This window comes from Schistocerca serialis, chromosome 10 (genome assembly GCF_023864345.2).
Source record: "Schistocerca serialis cubense isolate TAMUIC-IGC-003099 chromosome 10, iqSchSeri2.2, whole genome shotgun sequence".
NCBI lineage: Eukaryota > Metazoa > Arthropoda > Insecta > Orthoptera > Acrididae > Schistocerca > Schistocerca serialis.
The window spans coordinates 157748554-157765582 of NC_064647.1; the positions used below are offsets into that span (position 1 = coordinate 157748554).

At 44.5% G+C, this 17029-nt stretch overlaps 1 protein-coding gene across 2 annotated transcripts in view; it reads left to right on the plus strand.

Annotated features, from left to right (window-relative positions):
- LOC126424843 (mediator of RNA polymerase II transcription subunit 1-like) overlaps positions 1 to 17029 on the plus strand; it is an 867028-nt gene that overhangs the window by 309484 nt on the left and 540515 nt on the right. The window lies entirely within an intron of this gene.

Sequence of the window (17029 nt, forward strand, 5' to 3'; positions counted from 1 at the left end):
CAGTTCCCACGCCCCCACTCCAAACTTGCCTCCACTACCAAACTGATAATTTCTTAATGTCTCTACATGTGTCCTATCAACCAATTCCGTTTTCTAGTCTAGTTGTGCCCGCTCGTAAGATACTGCATCGCAAACAGAATATTATTCAAGTGTGTGAAATCCCTACCAAATAGAGCTCATAGGGATATTGAACTCATACAAAGCAGGGCAGCACGAGTGGTCACGGGTGTGTTTGAGCCACAGCAGGGCGTCACTGAGATACTCTAAAACCTGACCTGGCTAGCACTGGAAAACGCAGACCATCCCGTAGAAGGCTACGTATAAAATGTCGAGAACAAGAGCTAAGTGAGAGGTCTAGGGAGAGACTGCAGTCCCTTACGTATCGCTCCCGTAAAGACCACGAACTAATTAGGAGAGCGCGCACAAAAGTGTTTAAGCAGTCACTTTTTTTCTCGCTCCATAACAAACTCTGAACGTGAAGAAACCTCACTAAGTGCTACAACGGGATAACTATATTCTGTCGTGGTATCGTGTATCATTGCTATTGCACTCTTGCCAGGGAATTCACAGTGGTTTGTAAAATATGGATGTCTATCTACTCACAGAACAAAACGCAAAAACTTTGTATCCATTTACTGCAATATCAGTGAGTCACAACTGAATGAGTGAAGTCGTACAGTGTTCTACGCTGAAGCGCCAAAGAAACTGGTATAGGCATGCGTATTCAAATACAGAAATATGTGAACAGGCAGAATACGGCGCTGCGGTCGGCAACGTCTATATAAGAAAACAAGTTTCTGGCGCAGTTGCTAGATCGGTTACTGCTGCAACAATGGCAGGTTAACCAGATTTAAGTGAGTTTGAACGTGGTGTTATAGTCGGCGCACGACCGATGCGACACAGCATCTCCGAGGTAGCGATAAAGTGAGGATTCTCAGCCGACCGCGGTGGCCGAGCGGTTCTAGGCGCTTCAGTCTGGAACCGCGCGACCGCTACGGTCGCAGGTTCGAATCCTGCCTCGGGCGTGGATGTGTGTGATGTCCTTAGGTTAGTTAGGTTTAAGTAGTTCTAAGTTCTAGGGGACTGATGACCTCAGAAGTTGAGTCCCATAGTGCTCGGAGCCCTTTGAACCATTTTTTGAGGATTCTCCTGTACGACCATTTCACGACAGAAGTGCAACCTTTTGGCAAACTGCTGCAGATTTCAATGCTAGGCCATCAACAAGTGTCAGCGTGTGAACCATTCAACGACACATCATCGATATGGGCTTTCGGCGCACTCGTGTACCCTTGATGACTGCACGACAAAAGGCTTTACGCCACGCCTGGACTCGTCAACACCGACATTGGGCTGATGATGACTGGAAACATGTTGCGTGGTCGGGCGAGTCCCGTTTCAAATTGTATCGAGCGGGTGGATGTGTACGGGTAAAGACAACCTCATGAATCCATGGACTCTGCATGTCAGCAGGAAACTGTTCAAGTTTGTGGAAGCTCTGTATTGATGTGGGGCGTGTGGGAGTGATATGGGACCCCTGATATGTCTAGATACGACTATGACAGGTGACACGTACGTAAGTAACCTGTCTGATCACCTGCATCCATTCATGTCCATTGTGCATTCCGACGGTCTCGGGCAACTCCAGAAGGACAGTGCGACACTCCAAATGTCCAGAATTGTTACAGAGTGGCTCCAGGAACACTCTTCTGAGTTTAAATACTTCCGCTGCCCACGAAACAGGCCAGACATGAAGATTACTGAGCACATCTGGGATGCCTTGCAACGTGCTGTTCAGAAGAGATCTCCACCGCCTCGTACTCTAACGGATTTACAAACAGCCCTGCAGAATGGATGTTGTCATTTCCTTCCAGCAGTACTTCAGACATTAGTGGAATCCATGTTACGTCTTGGTGCGGCACTTCTGCGTGCTCGCGTTGGCCGTACAAGATTTTAGGTAGGTGTACCAGTTTCTTTGGCTATCCAGTTTAATAATTCGTGGCGATAACGAAGGTACGAGCATATGGAACTGATCTCCAGATATGTGAGTGCCTCGAAGACTGCTTAAGTAATAGATCGGCGAGAGATCATCAGCTACAAGGCTTTCGTAAGGGTCTCCTCAGGAAAGCGTGCTAGGACGCTATTATTTACTATATACAACGACAAATTATCTCTCAGACAGGCTGGGCAGCAATATGCAGTTATTTGCTGATGGTGCTAGTGATGCTGTGAAGCATTGTGACCATTGGTTGGTCGTTAGGTCGGTCATCTCATCGCCGACGTGTATTCGATCTTTCGATCGTTTCCGGGTGTTGGGGAGTCCGTTGGTTGGGGCAGAGCAGCGAGGAAGTGTCTGTGACGCGAGGTCGGGCCGAAGCCTCTGGCGGCGTGCACGTGCGGATGGAGTTGTGAGGCGCTTCTTGCGAGGGTTACGAAGTTCGTCGCCCACCGATCCTGGACACTTAACCTACAATCAAGCCTCAACTGCTATCACAACTCTTCGTTTGATCCTGGTGGTTGCTTTCTGGGACGTTCCCGCAAGCAACAACGTGTGTGCATTGAAGTTTGCTAGAATCGCAGCTATCTTCCTTTGCGATGTTTAACTTAATTTAATTCATTTCTTCATTAATGAAGTGTACCAGCGGTATCTTCTGCCTTGTGGCCGTTGACGTCCCGGTTACCTGTCCAAGTCGTTGACGTAGGTTTTGGAAGTGGATTTTCCTCGTCGTGTTGATGTTGTCCAGCACGGCGTGTAGTTCGGCAGCTGACGTGTTATTGGTAGTTTTGGGCGCTCATTCTGACTTGGCTGGATTGGGCACCAGTATCCCGAATGTTGTGCTATTGACATCTTGTTGTCGTTTTCCTGCTCAGGTGCAGCAGAACTGATCTTGTTGGTTGTTTCGTCGGCCGGTTTCCAGTTGGGTTGCCTTTCAATTAAAGAGGTTGTCGGTCTGGCTGCCCGTCTCACCTAAACGTGTGTTAGTGTTACCTTCCCACGCCGACCCTTGGAACCTTCTGAGCGCCTTGTGTTTTACATAGCGATTTCCTTTTTAGTCTTAACTACTCTGTGTGGTCTTTGGCCGAGTTTTAGATTATTAAAATTGCAAGGTTTTTCTTCTTAGCCCTTAAGCCATAAAAAAAGAAGAATTGTTTCTTGTTTGGCATGAGGCCTTCACCCGAGTTTTACACGAAATATTTTAAGATAAGGCCTTCAGCCATTTCAAATTGAAAGCTCTTCTTCCTATGTCTTAATCCGTTAAATTGTTTTGTTGATATGCAGCCTTCTGCCGAGTTTTCAGCCTATATAGATTAAACATCGAAAATATTTGTCGCGGCCTTAAGCTGTAGCACTGTTCTTGATTAATATGTGGCGTTCAGCCGACTTCTATGGGAAAAATTTAAGCTAAGGCTTTCAGCCTATTTATATTGAAGATAAAACTTTTTTTTCTAAAGAAATGGAACCTCCAGAAGAACTCCTGGACCTCAGTTCTTTGCTTAGGTCTTGTGCCTTGGATTTTCGATGTGGCCTTCAACCGATCTAAATTAAATCAAAGGAGGTCTTTCGTTAAAGCCTTGAGAGTTTTGATTCTTGCTTGTGTGATTGTGTGTTTTAACAAATAAAGTTTATATGTTGAGTGCAACTGACACTAACTTATTTTGGCCCCCTTCCACAAATATAACCTCATCCACTCTGTCCTGCTAGCTCAGGGATTTCACTTGACACTGTGGATATCGAAAATCCCTAACGATTTCTGAAATAGAATGTGCCATGCTTGTAGCTCCAACTTTCATTCCCGTTCAAAGTCTGTTAATTGCCGCCATGCGGCGATTATCACATCGGAAACCTTTCCACATGTATCACATACTTACATATGACTGCCCTTTTACCCTTGAGTAGGCGATACTAGCGCCATGTGTATATGTGCGTATCGCTGCCCCACGACTTAGTTCAGTGTATTATGCGTCTTTCTCTATAGCTGACACCTATTGTTCTCGGAATTTTGTATGCAATAGAATCTCTTAAACATCTCAGCATTATGAACTTACATTGATAATATGAATTATGCAACATCCATTTACATTAATGGAGCAGAACTAGTCGATCAGTGCATAAATCGCGAATCCACTCTTCAAACCGACTGTATTGTCCGCAAGACATTTAATACGTTCTGGTAGGCTGCTGTAATCGTAGTATGTGTATTTATTAAGGAAAGTAAAATACAGTGTGTTTGAAAAAGGACGGCGTAATTTCAAAACTTCATTTTTATTGATAACATACTACAAACATGGAATGAATTGCCAAATAGAATGAGATTTTCACTCTGCAGCGGAGTGTGCGCCGATATGAAACTTCCTGGCAGATTAAAACTGTGTGCCGGACCGAGACTCGAACTCGAGACCTTTGCCTTTCGCGGGCAAGGTTCGCAGGAGAGCTTCTGTAAAGTTTGGAAGGTAGGAGGCGAGGTACTGGCAGAACTAAAGCTGTGAGGACGGGGTGTTAGTCGTGCTTGGGTAGCTCAGACATAGAGCACTTGCCCGCGAAAGACAAAGGTCCCAAGTTCGAGTCTCGGTCCGCCACACATTTTTAATCTGCCAGGAAGCTTAAATTGCCAAATAGTCACAAAATCTTAAAGTTTCAGCTATGCTTTTACAGGCGCTGTCCAGTAGCACCACGGAACAACATATTGTCGATAGCTAAATTCGTCATAAAACTTACACAACTTACCTGCTTTCACAGACGGCATGGAGACTGTCATTCTGTTCTTCGTTTGTTTTACGTCACGGGGTAAAGGGCAGATGAACACACTTTTCTTTACATATCCCCACAAAAAAAAAAAAAAAAAACCGCCTGGGGTCATGTCTGGCGATCTTGGAGGCCAGGAAAGCAGGGCAGTGGCCCGGGGTCCCGTGCGCCCTATCCAGCGTCGAGGCAGAGTGGGAATCTGATGTACGTTGTTAGTCGGGGTGGACGAGTTCAGCCGGCCGAAGTGGCCGTGCGGTTCTAGGCGCTGCAGTCTGGAACCGCGAGACCGCTACGGTGGCAGGTTCGAATCCTACCTCGGGCATGGATGTGTGTGATGTCATTAGGTTAGTTAGGTTTAACCAGTTCTAAGTTCTAGGGGACTAATGACCTCAGAAGTTAAGTCCCATAGTGCTCAGAGCCATTTGAACCATTTTTTTGGTCGAGTTCCATCCTGTTGGGAAACGAAGTCATCGGAGTCCACGTGAAGTTGCGGAATAAGCCGATTCTGCAGAATTTGAAGACAGCTCATTCCAGTCACTGTGTTGTCCTCAAAAAAGGAGGGACCGTACATTTTTTCAGGAGAAATGGCACAAACAACTTTTACATAAAGTGGCAAGTAAATAAAAAAAAACCTACAGCCGTCACGATTTTATTTTGTCGCTACCAGTTTCAACGCTTCAGTGCGGCATCTTCAGACTTTTTTTGATGCGATACAGGTTGATATGATCCCTATGCATACCACATCTGCTTCCAGAATTACTGGATACGCAGATGATAGTTGGAATGCTGACACATTATCTGCGTATCCAGTAACGCTGGCGAGAGATGTGGTATGCATGGGGATCGTATCAACCTGTATCGCATCAAAAACAGCCTGAAGATGACGCACTGAAGCGTTGAAACTGGTAGTGACAAAATAAAATAAAATCATAAGGACGATTTGTCACGATAGTAAACGGCCGTCGTCCCAGAGACTTCCTGCTAAAAGGATGGACATACAAAAACGTTTACTTAAGGTGAGTCTTCCATGCTCAGTAATGTCATGAGGGTTGTGTAGTTATTTCGATTTACTTTTCCGCTAACATGTAGTGTTGCTTTATCACTGAAAATTAACCGTGGTAAAAAATGTATGATCTTCCATGTCGTGTGGCAGGGCGTTGCTGAAGTCAACGCATTTCTATTTATCACCAACCCGAAGAGTGTGCACTAATTGCAGTCTGTATGGTTCATAGACCAAACGACGCCTTCACACTCACCAGACAGTCGTATGAGGCATCGCCAGTTCTCTGCTTGTGCGGCGACACCGCTGAGACGTTTGCCGAATTCTTTCCACCACGTAATCAGTTAGAGCGACGTCGACCTGCACTCTTACCTTAGCACAAGCATCCTGTCTCTTCAGATTGATTCGCCAATCTGAAGAAAGAGGAAGTTTGTGCTCAGGTAAGAGTCAAGGACGACCTCGCTCTAACTGATGTGGTGGAGGGAATGATTTTCGGTGTTGGCAGATGAGTGGTAGAACGCCGACGAAAAGCACATTGGACCGAAATCATTGACTCACTCTTTGCAAACTGCAGCACACACAAGACCTTCTGTTGGGCGGACGTCATATTACTTCTGACTGACTGAAAACTGAGTAGACGCATGCCGGCCGCGGTGGTCTAGCGGTTCTAGACGCTCAGTTCGGAGCCGCGCGACTGCTACGGTCGCAGGTTCGAATCCTGTCTCGGGCATGGATGTGTGTGATGTCCTTAGGTTAGTTAGGTTTAAGTAGTTCTAAGTTATAGGGGACTGATGACCATAGATGTTAAGTCCCATAGTGCTCAGAGCCATTTGAATCATTTGAAGTAAACGCATTGACTGAAATCTGTCGGCGATTTTCTGTCTCTCTAGGGCACGCTCATTTCTTTTCAGACACGTTCCAGGTTTGGTTATTATTATCATCCAAGATCAGGTCATTCTTTTTGAAACGCCCTGTATTTCCGGTGGCAGGAAATGACGCTGAAGGGTCTCTCTCTCTCTCTCTCTCTCTCTCTCTCTCTCTCTCACAGACACACGCACACACACACACACACACACACACACACACACACACACACACACACACACACACTCAAGCTATTACAGCCGTTGTTCCATTAGCCGTCTTTGGCAGCAATCAGATCCCCAGCTGGAATGGTTTGATGCCAAATTTGAACACGAATTCCACAAGCAGTTTACAAATGTTTTATTTTCGCTGTTGCAAATAGTACCAGTAGTAAGAAAAATTCTCGCTTCATTTTAGTCAGTTCCATAAATAGCGAAACAGATTCCTTTATGGCACATTAGGACTACACAAAGTGATTGGTGGCGTGCATTTGCCTTTCTTTGGGCCCACACTTCTTTCATTCTTTTGCTGTGGGCTACTTTTCTTTCTTGAGCTCACGTTGCTCCAGTCTTCTTCTTTGGTTTCTCCTCTTGGTCAGCTTGCCACTTGTGAATTTTGGATCTGAAGATTTCCCTGTTTTGGATATCCTCTGGTGTAATTCCTGCTAGTTCGCCAATCCATTTCATTGAGTCTGTTTTAGATTTACTCCTCTTTTCATAGAATTGGCTTTGTAAGTCTATCCGGATTAATTCTTTTGATGTGTCCATAGAAACTTAATCTTCGTTTTCTAATGTCACTGTGACTATTAGAATATTGTTTGATTTCCTGTTTGCCTCTGAGCCGACACTGTTCCTCTACAATTTTATTTTTATTTATTTTTCTTTTACATCGTATTTCAGTTCTACGTGGTGATGCTTTGCTGAATGTATTTATATGTATTGACGATGCCATTACGGCTTCACCACATAAGTACATCATGTAGAACAGATCTAAAGATGGTCATTACTGACTGAAACCGGTCATCGTCAAAGGAATTTATATTGTGATGGAAGACTCGAAGTAAAAAAAAAAAAAAAAAAAAAATGCATTTGACAGCATTGGATCACTGTTTATATTCACGACTATGTCGCAGTTGCTGATCTTTTCTGTACCTCAGGCAGCCAAACTAAGTGTGCCTGACGCTCTAGACTTCCACCTAGCCGCAGTGTGCTGATGGTAAGGCGTAAATGCTATGGAGATGTTGACAGGTACCTGCCATGGTTGAATTTCAGTCTGGCACCTCTTCATTTTCCCAGTAGTGTTGAGTTTTGTATCGCACTTTTATGTCTTCGTTATATACATAGGTGGATTTCTGTGTACCAGCTACTCTTTGAACTCCCAGCCCTTATTCCATTTTTTGCCTCTAACAGCAACCAGATCCCCACCTGGAATACATCTCTCTTGCATTCCATACTTAGCTGCATTCTTTCTCAGTTGGTCGGCCTTCACATTCCCCACAATGCTGGCACACCGCTTCGTAAATACAAACGATACCGTTTCTTCGTAGTTCTCATATAGTAGCAGCTGTCTGGTATCGCACGTAGCAGCTCTGTCTGCCTTTATCAAAATGATGTTAGCGTTTGCAGTGCGGAGAGCGAATTCATTTTTATTACGATATGATCAGCTTGGGTAGGTCGAACTGTATCTTAGCGCTCTTGCAAAGGCTAAGAATTCCTCCATGTGAACTGACGTCTCTCTTCCACTTCTCACTTCTTTCATCTTTGGCGTCTCTGGAATACGCTAAGTTAAAATACACGCTGTCCAGTTACATTAACGTGACCACTTGCCAAAAGCGTGAACAACCACCTTTTGCAAACGCGGAGAGCTGCGAGACGTGAAATTCCAGCAGTAAACCTCTCCGTGATGCACAACGCCTCTCTTGTTACGTCTGCCACCCGAGTTTGTTGAGCACCTCTGTAACGCTCTCGCGTTGACTAAACGATCCCGTGACGAAATGCGCCGCTCTCCTTTGGATCTGTCTCTTCTATTAGACGTACGTGGGAAGGGTTTCAGGTTGATGAACAGTGCTCAGGAGTCGGTCGTACAAGCGCACTGTAAGCCACTTTCTTCGAGGATGAGTCACTTTTCCCATAAATCTAGTCTGGCATCTGCTTTCCATACCATTTTTTTTTTTTTTTTTTTTTTTTTTTTTTGTGGCCATTCCACTTAAAGTCGCTCTGGATAGTTACGTTTCGATATTTTACGGTAGATACTGTTTCCAGAAATTTGTCATCAGCTGTGCAGTTGCACGGAGTGGCTTTCTCTTCTTATGTATGCGCAATATGTTGCCTTTGTTTACGTTCAGGGTCAACTGCCAGAGCCTGCACGATTCATCTATCCTCTGCAGGTCGTTCTGCAAATAAATACTACCTTCTGGCGTTTCTACTTTATTACTGACCACCACATTATCTGCGAACCGTCTTAAAGCGCATCCGACCCTTTATATTAGATCATTTGTACACATCGTAAATAGTAAAGGTCCAATCACACTTCGTTGCGGTACTCTTGAAATTACCCCTACCTATCTCGATTGTCTTCCATTATGAGCAACATATTGTGTTTTGTACGAAAGCAAGTCCTGAATTCAGTATAAAATCTGGTCAGATACTTGGTAAGCTCGTATTATTTTCACTAAACGGCAGTGCGGGACGGTGTCAAACGCCTGACTGAAGTCAAGTAACGCGGCATCTACCCGACCGCCGATATCTACGGCGCTGTGGATCTCATGGAGGAACAGAGCGAGTTGAGTTTCGCAGGATCTCTGTTTGTAGAATCCATGTAGATTTATACAGAGGTTCAAATGGTTCAGATGGCTCTGAGCACTATCGGACTTAACATCTGAGATCATCAGTCCCCTAGAACTTAGAACTACTTAAACCTAACTAACCTAAGGACATCACACATCCATGCCCGAGGCAGGATTCGAACCTGCGACCATAGCAGTCGCGCGGTTTCGGACTGAAGTGCCTAGAACCGCTGGACCACCGCGGCCGATCTTTTACAGATGAGATTTTCTTTCTCCAGAAATGCCGTAATTCTTGAGAATAAAACTTGTTCCATAATTGTACAACAGATCGACATCGACAATATAGACCTATAATTATGTGCATCTTCCCACTGTTCTTATTGAAAACGCGAATGACCTGCGCATTTTTCCAGTCGCTAGGTACCGTTCGTTGCTAGACACCCTGCTGGAAGGGGAACAGGTCCTGTCGCATAGTCTTTCTAGAATCATGTATGTATCCCATTTGGTCCTGATGCGTTTCCTCGTCTAGCAAGTGGGGAGGGAGGGGGGGGGGGGGGTTACATGTTAGTCCTTCATTTTCATCAACTTTTGCAAGGACAATCGATACTGAAATGAGACACGTGTTTCGGCTTCGTCTTTTTGCTAGACTCTCCTTAGTTTTTGAAAAATTCGAGGTCAAGATTGAAGAAGGAAAATCTCACTTTAATATATCGACGGGTCATCTAGAACCAAATAGCAGTGTGCTGGTTAAAACGCCCTGACCACTCGGCCACCGACTTCTCTATACTAGGCGGACAGAATGACGGGTACCTAGGCTACAGCGTGAAAACACACAAAAATGTTAATAGTTCGAATATTATTAACTTTCGACCCCGTATTAGATTAATAAAAAATGTTTGTTTTTCGATGATATTTCCATTTATAACTTTGAAAATAAGATCTTCCGTCATCACATTTGACCTCCATTTTTTTCAAAACCTACGGAGTGTCTAGCAAAAAGTCGAAACCCGTATCTCTTTATTTTCACTATAGAACGTCCTTGCAAAACTCGTTCAAAATCGGTGGCCCAGATGTCAGACCTTGTAGGCGATTGTAGTTGCTTTTCTATTCCGCGATCTGCTATCTCAATACCTGCCATCTTGACGTTCGTACGATGACTGAAAGGACAGACCGTCTTACGACCTTCCGCTGAGAAATAGTTTCGGAAGACCAAATTCAGTATTTCGGCCTTTTCTCTGTTACGTTCATCAACGGCACACTTCGGCCACAATACTACCCTCAACAGCAGCAAAATTGTCGTGTATTGCAGCCACATTGCAATGCTGCTACGATCAACTACTACCGTAAATTATGGCCGATATATACCGAAATAATCAGCAACCATCTGCATAAAAAAAATAATTTCTTAACCGGTTTCGGGCACTTAGTGCCGACTTCGGGAGGTTATACCTGTCACATTATTTGAGTGTGTTAACAACAGCAAAATGTAATGGTCACTTGGATCGTAGAAGGCCTGTTGATAAAATGTTGGTATACCGATATATGGATATTTTTTCTAAAAGTATCGAAATGACGGACGATATAAATATCACGGTATATCGATATCATATAGGCAATATCGAGTGCCGATATTTTTATCTTATATTACATTTTTTCACAACTTCAACATTTGAAGTTGTTATTTCGAAATTGTAGTAGGACATTAGTTTCACTATGTGAAGGAGTCGTACTACTTTTTGAGTTTCCTTCACGTTCAATCTTTCTCTTTGACCATGTAAAGCAAGTATAGGTGGCACGAAAGGAGCAGTCTGATTGAAATGGAGGTGACGATGTGGATGGAATAACAAGATTTCCTGTGTGAAGAAATAGCACACCAGTTGCGTTAAAAAACAAGTTTAACGGAATTAGTGAGCTATTTCTTCACGTCGGCGTTCTTCAAAAAAAGTTGCTGAAAATGATGAACTAAAGTGTAAATGACAAGAATGGTCTTTACGGTGAGTTGAAACATCTGAGGGGAAATGCTGACGTGATCAGTGATCGGTACTACCAACAGAAACTGCAACGTTTAGCTTCACCGCACAATTTTGACACTACAACAGCTAGTTCGCGGGCGTTGGCAGAAATGAAAAAAATCACGGAAGTCGACACGAAGTTTTCCGCACAAATCCGATATGTGAGGGAACCGAACGACGGACCGATCGGACACCACTAACATGCCGCTACCATTGTTAGCAAAGTGGTTATCGCCAAGCGTGAACGTGCATCGTTTTCTTTTCAATCCTTGCAGTAAAGAGGATAGGTAGGCTCCTAGCTTGTTTATTTACATAATACTTAATAATGAATCAATACTTAAATATACAGTTTTTGCACCAGCACTATATTTACAATGTGTAGCCGATTTTTTATAGGCCGACACATTAATGCTAAAAGGAATCCGTTTAACTTCGGTTACACGGTAAATCAGTCAAATATAAAAGCCGTAAATTCAGCTAAATACCTAGGAATTACAATTACGGCCAACCTAAGTTGGAAGGAACACACAGAAAACGTTGTGGGGAAGACTAACCAAAGACTGCGTTTTATTGGCAGAACACTTAAAAAATGTAACCGATCACTACGGAGACTTTTAGTACTTTCAACATTGCAGCCCAGTCAGCAATCGTGATAATCTAATATATAAGACACTATCGGCCTCGATTGCGGTAATAAAACCAACCCTTACCTAGGTTTCGGCCCAAATAATTGAGCCTTCTTCAGAAATTAAACCTGATTCTCTAATATGTCTACGAGGGCATGGTCTAGAAATAAAACTAAAACAGTCTGAATAGGCGTAGTCACATTTTAAAAATGCGGTACATAGGTACCAAGTCACCACCAAAATATGACTACACTTACTCAGGCTGTTTTAGTTTTATTTCTAGATCATGCCGTCGTATATTATAGAATCACGTTTATCTTCTGAAGAAGACTCAGTTACTTGGGCTGAAACCTAGGTAAAGGTTGGTTTCATTACCGCAATCGAGGCTGACAGTTTCTTATACACTACGGAGATTGTCTATACTACGCTTGTCCGTCCTCTTTTAGAATACTGCTGCACGGTGTGGGATCCATACCAGATAGGACTGACGGAGTGCATCGAAAAAGATCCAAGAAGGGCAGCATGTTTTGTATTATCGCGAAATGATACATTATTTGGGGTGGACATCGTTAAAAGAAAGGCGTCTTTCGTTGCGACGGAATCTTCTCTCGAAATTCCAATCACCAACTTTCCCCTCCGGATGCGAAAATATTTTGTTGACACCGACCTACATAGGGAGAAACGATCACCACGATAAAATAAGGGAAATCAGAGCTCGCACGGAAGGTTATAGATGTTCGTTCTTTCCGCGCGCTATACGGGATTGGAATAATACAGAATTGTGAAGGTGATTCGATGAACCCTCTGCCAGGCACTTAAATGTAATTTGCAGATTATCCATGTGGATGCAGATGTAGACACAGATGTATGTTCCGTCTACATACATCGATAAATTAACGCTTCCTCTATACAGGATGTTACAAAAAGGTACGGCCAAACTTTTCAGGAAACATTCCTCACACACACAAAAAAGAAAATATGTTATGTGGACATGTGTCCGGAAACGCTTACTTTCCATGTTAGAGCTCATTTTATTACTTCTCTTCAAATCACATTAATCATGGAATGGAAACACGCAGCAACAGAACGTACCAGCGTGGCTTCAAACACTTTGTTACAGGAAATGTTCAAAATGTCCCCCGTTAGCGAGGATACATGCATCCACCCTCCGTCGCATTGAATCCCTGATGCGCTGATGCAGCCTTGAAGAATGGCGTATTGTATCGCAGCCGTCCACAATACGAGCACGAAGAGTCTCTACATTTGGTACCCGGGTTGCGTAGACAAGAGCTTTCAAATGCCCCCATAGATGAAAGTCAAGACGGTTGAGGTCAGAGGTCAGGAGAGCGTGGAGGCCATGGAATTGGTCCGCCTCTACCAATCCATCGGTCACCGAATCAGTTGTTGAGAAGCGTACGAACACTTCGACTGAAAAGTGGAGGAGCTCCATCGTGCATGAACCACATGTTGTGTCGTACTTGTAAAGTCACATGTTCTAGCAGCACAGGTAGTATCCCGTATGAAATCATGGCGGTGAATCGAGGAAGTACAGTACATGCTGACGAAACTAAAATGAGCTCTAACATGGAAATTAAGCGTTTCCGGACCATGTCCACATAACATCTTTTCTTTATTTGTATGTGAGGAATGTTTCCTGAAAGTTTGGCCATACCTTTTTGTAACACCCTGTATGTCGATAGTCGACAATGATATTTCTTTTAATATCGCTGTATCGGATTCCCGATATTTTTAAAATCATAACATTCCTAGATAGTAGAACCTGTAGAAAAATCGTATTGTTGAAAGTCGTAAATAATGCGATAGGAAGAAGGGCTCCAAGTGCCCGAAAACGGTTAAGAAATTAAATTTGTGTTATGTAAGTGATTGCTGATTATTTCGCTATTTACAGCTTCAATTGCTGAGGATGGAGAAAATATTAAATATGACCGATGCAACGTTCTTTGAGGATAATCTTGTCTGGTCTGGGACGCGTCTGCACGGCGATTATGTGGCAACCGCCTGTACTTGGCTGTTGGTGTGGTGGTGGGGGGAGTCAGCGCGGCCCACAAAGGCCTGCTCCTAACTGAGCCCAGGTGAGCGTTCTCCCCCTCGCTTTTTATCTCCTCTGCCGCCGCGTCCCGTCCTCTTCACTGCTGCACTATCTTTCGCTACGCTCGTCTGTCCGGTAACGGTTCCTGCGACGAGCAAAGGTCTCGCTGCTGGCGAGGGAGGGACAGAGAGAGGACAGGGAGAGAGGACAGAGGGAGAGAGAGAGAGAGAGAGAGAGAGAGAGAGAGAGAGAGAGAGACTCTTTAAGGGGGCCGTTTCGCTGTCGGGCTGTGAAATCCATCTGCAAGGACACCCGACTCCATGCGGCTGTTAATCCTTTACTGGCAGACCTCGCATCGTCGTAGAGGTTGCCCATAAACTACTGAAAGGAAGCTCAACCGTGAAAAATATTATCCAACAACCTTAAAGGAAGGTAGAAGACGAGGTACTGGCGGAATTAAAGCTGTGAGGACGGGACGTGAGTCGTGCTTGGGTAGCTCAGTCGGTAGACCACTTATCCGCGAAAGGCAAAGGTCCCGAGTTCGAATCTCGGTCCGGCACACAGTTTTAATCTGCCAGGAAGTTTCAACCTTAAAGGAGCACACCGCTATCTACAGAGCGCTGTAGATTCCATACCAACTACATTCCTTTCAGAGTATGCTGTTACAATGCCCTCGTGCTTTGTGATCATATGCAACAGCTCACTCGAGGAAAAATCGATGCCTAAAGAGTGGAAAGTCGCACAGGTTACACCATTACTAGGAAAGCAAGTACGAGTTATCCATCTACTTACTGACACATATTACTTACGTCGATTTCCAGTAGGAGTTTAGAACATACGAGGGCTATTCGGAAAGTAAGGAACGATAGGTCGTGAAATGGAAACCACAGTGAAAATCAAAACTGTTTCATTTGCAACGGTTAGCTACACCTTCCATCAACTTCTCTACACAGTCGTAGCGTTGTACCAACTTTTCAGTTCTCTCGTATTACACTACAGACCATTAAAATTGCTGCACCAAGAAGAAATGCAGATGATAAACGGGTATTCATTGGACAAATATATTATACTAGAACTGACATGTGATTACATTTTAACACAATTTGGGTGCATAGATCCTGAGAACTCAGTACCCAGAACAACCACCTCTGGCCATAATAACGGCCTTGATACGCCTGGACATTGAGTCAAACAGAGCTTAGATGGCGTGTACAGGTACAGCTGCCCATGCTGCTTCAACACGATACCACAGTTAATCAAGAGTAGTGACTGGCTTATTGGGACGAGCCAGTTGTTCGGCCACCATTGACCAGACGATTTCAATTGGTGAGAGATCTGGAGAATGTGATGGCCAGGGCAGCAGTCTAACATTTTCTGTATCCGTACAGGACCTGCAACATGCGGTCGTGCATTATCCTACTGAAATGTAGGGTTTCGAAGGGATCGAATGAAGGGTAGAGCCACGGGTCGTAAAACATCTGAAATGTAACGTCCACTGTTCAAAGTGCAGTCAGTGCCAACAAGAGGTGACCGAGACGTGTAACCACTGTCCCCCCATACCATCACGCCAGGTGATATGCCAGTAAGGCGATGACGAATACACTCTTCCAATGTGCGCTCACCGCGATGTCGCCAAACACGGATACGACCATCATGATGCTGTAAACAGAACCTGGATTCATCCGAAAAAATTACGTTTTGCCATTCGTGAACCCAGGTTTGTCGTTGAGTACACCATCGCAGGCGTTCCTGTCCGTGATGCAGCGTCAAGGATAACCGCAGCCACGGTCTCCGAGCTGATAGTCCATGCTGCTGCAAACGTCGTCGAACTGTTCGTGCAGATGGTTGTTGTCTTGCAAACGTCCCCATCTGTTGACTGAGGGGTCGAGACGTTGCTGCACGATCTGTTACAGCCATGCGGATAAGATGCCTGTCATCTCGACTGCTAGTGATACGAGACCGTTGGGATCCAGCACGGCGTTCCGTATTACCCTCCTGAACCCACCGATTCCATATTCTGCTAACAGTCATTGGAACTCGACCAACGCGAGCAGCAGTGTCGCGATACGATAAACCGCAATGCGATAGGCTACAATCCGACCTTTATCAAGGTCGGAAACGTGATGGTACGCATTTCACCTCCTTACACGAGGCATCACAACAACGTTTCACCAGGCAACGCCGGTCAACTGCTGTTTGTGTATGAGAAATCGGTTGGAAACTTTCCTCATGTCAGCACGTTGTAGGTGTCGCCACCGGCGCCAACCTTGCGTGAATGCTCTGGAAAGCTAATCATTTGCATATCACAGCATCTTCTTCCTGTCGGTTAAATTTCGCATCTGTAGCACGTTAACTTCGTGGTATAGCAATTTTAATGGCCAGTAGTGTAGAAGACAGCCGCCAGTGCTTTTCGACAATTTTCTACACTGGTCTGCAGCTCGTTGTCTGTGTCAAAATATTGTCTTCATAGCCAGCGGTTCATTTGAGGGGAGATGAATCTCAGGTGTAGCCAATTTCGGGCTGTATTGTGGGTGATCGAACACTTTCCATCGAAAACGCTGCAGGAGCATCTTCATTGCCCCTGCTAAGTGCGGCCGAGAATTGCCGTGTAGAGCGAACTGCATGACAGTTACGTTATGTGGATTGCATAGCTTCAGGCGAAATCTTTTGACAGGCCCACATACTTGGCAGGAGACACTAATTTCTAGCCATTTTTACGTTCTCACTGTGATCTCAGAACTGAAAAGAGCGACATGATGCAATGGACGGGCGTACTAGACACAATGCCCAAAGCATCTGTGCAAAGCTTCATCGGATTTTCATTGTATTTTCAATTCCGCGACCGATCGTTCCTTACTTTCCGAATAACCCTCGTATTATGTCTTCCAACATTAAGAAAAACCTCAGTGAAAACTGTTTATTGACAGATAGTGAGCACGGATTCAGAAGAT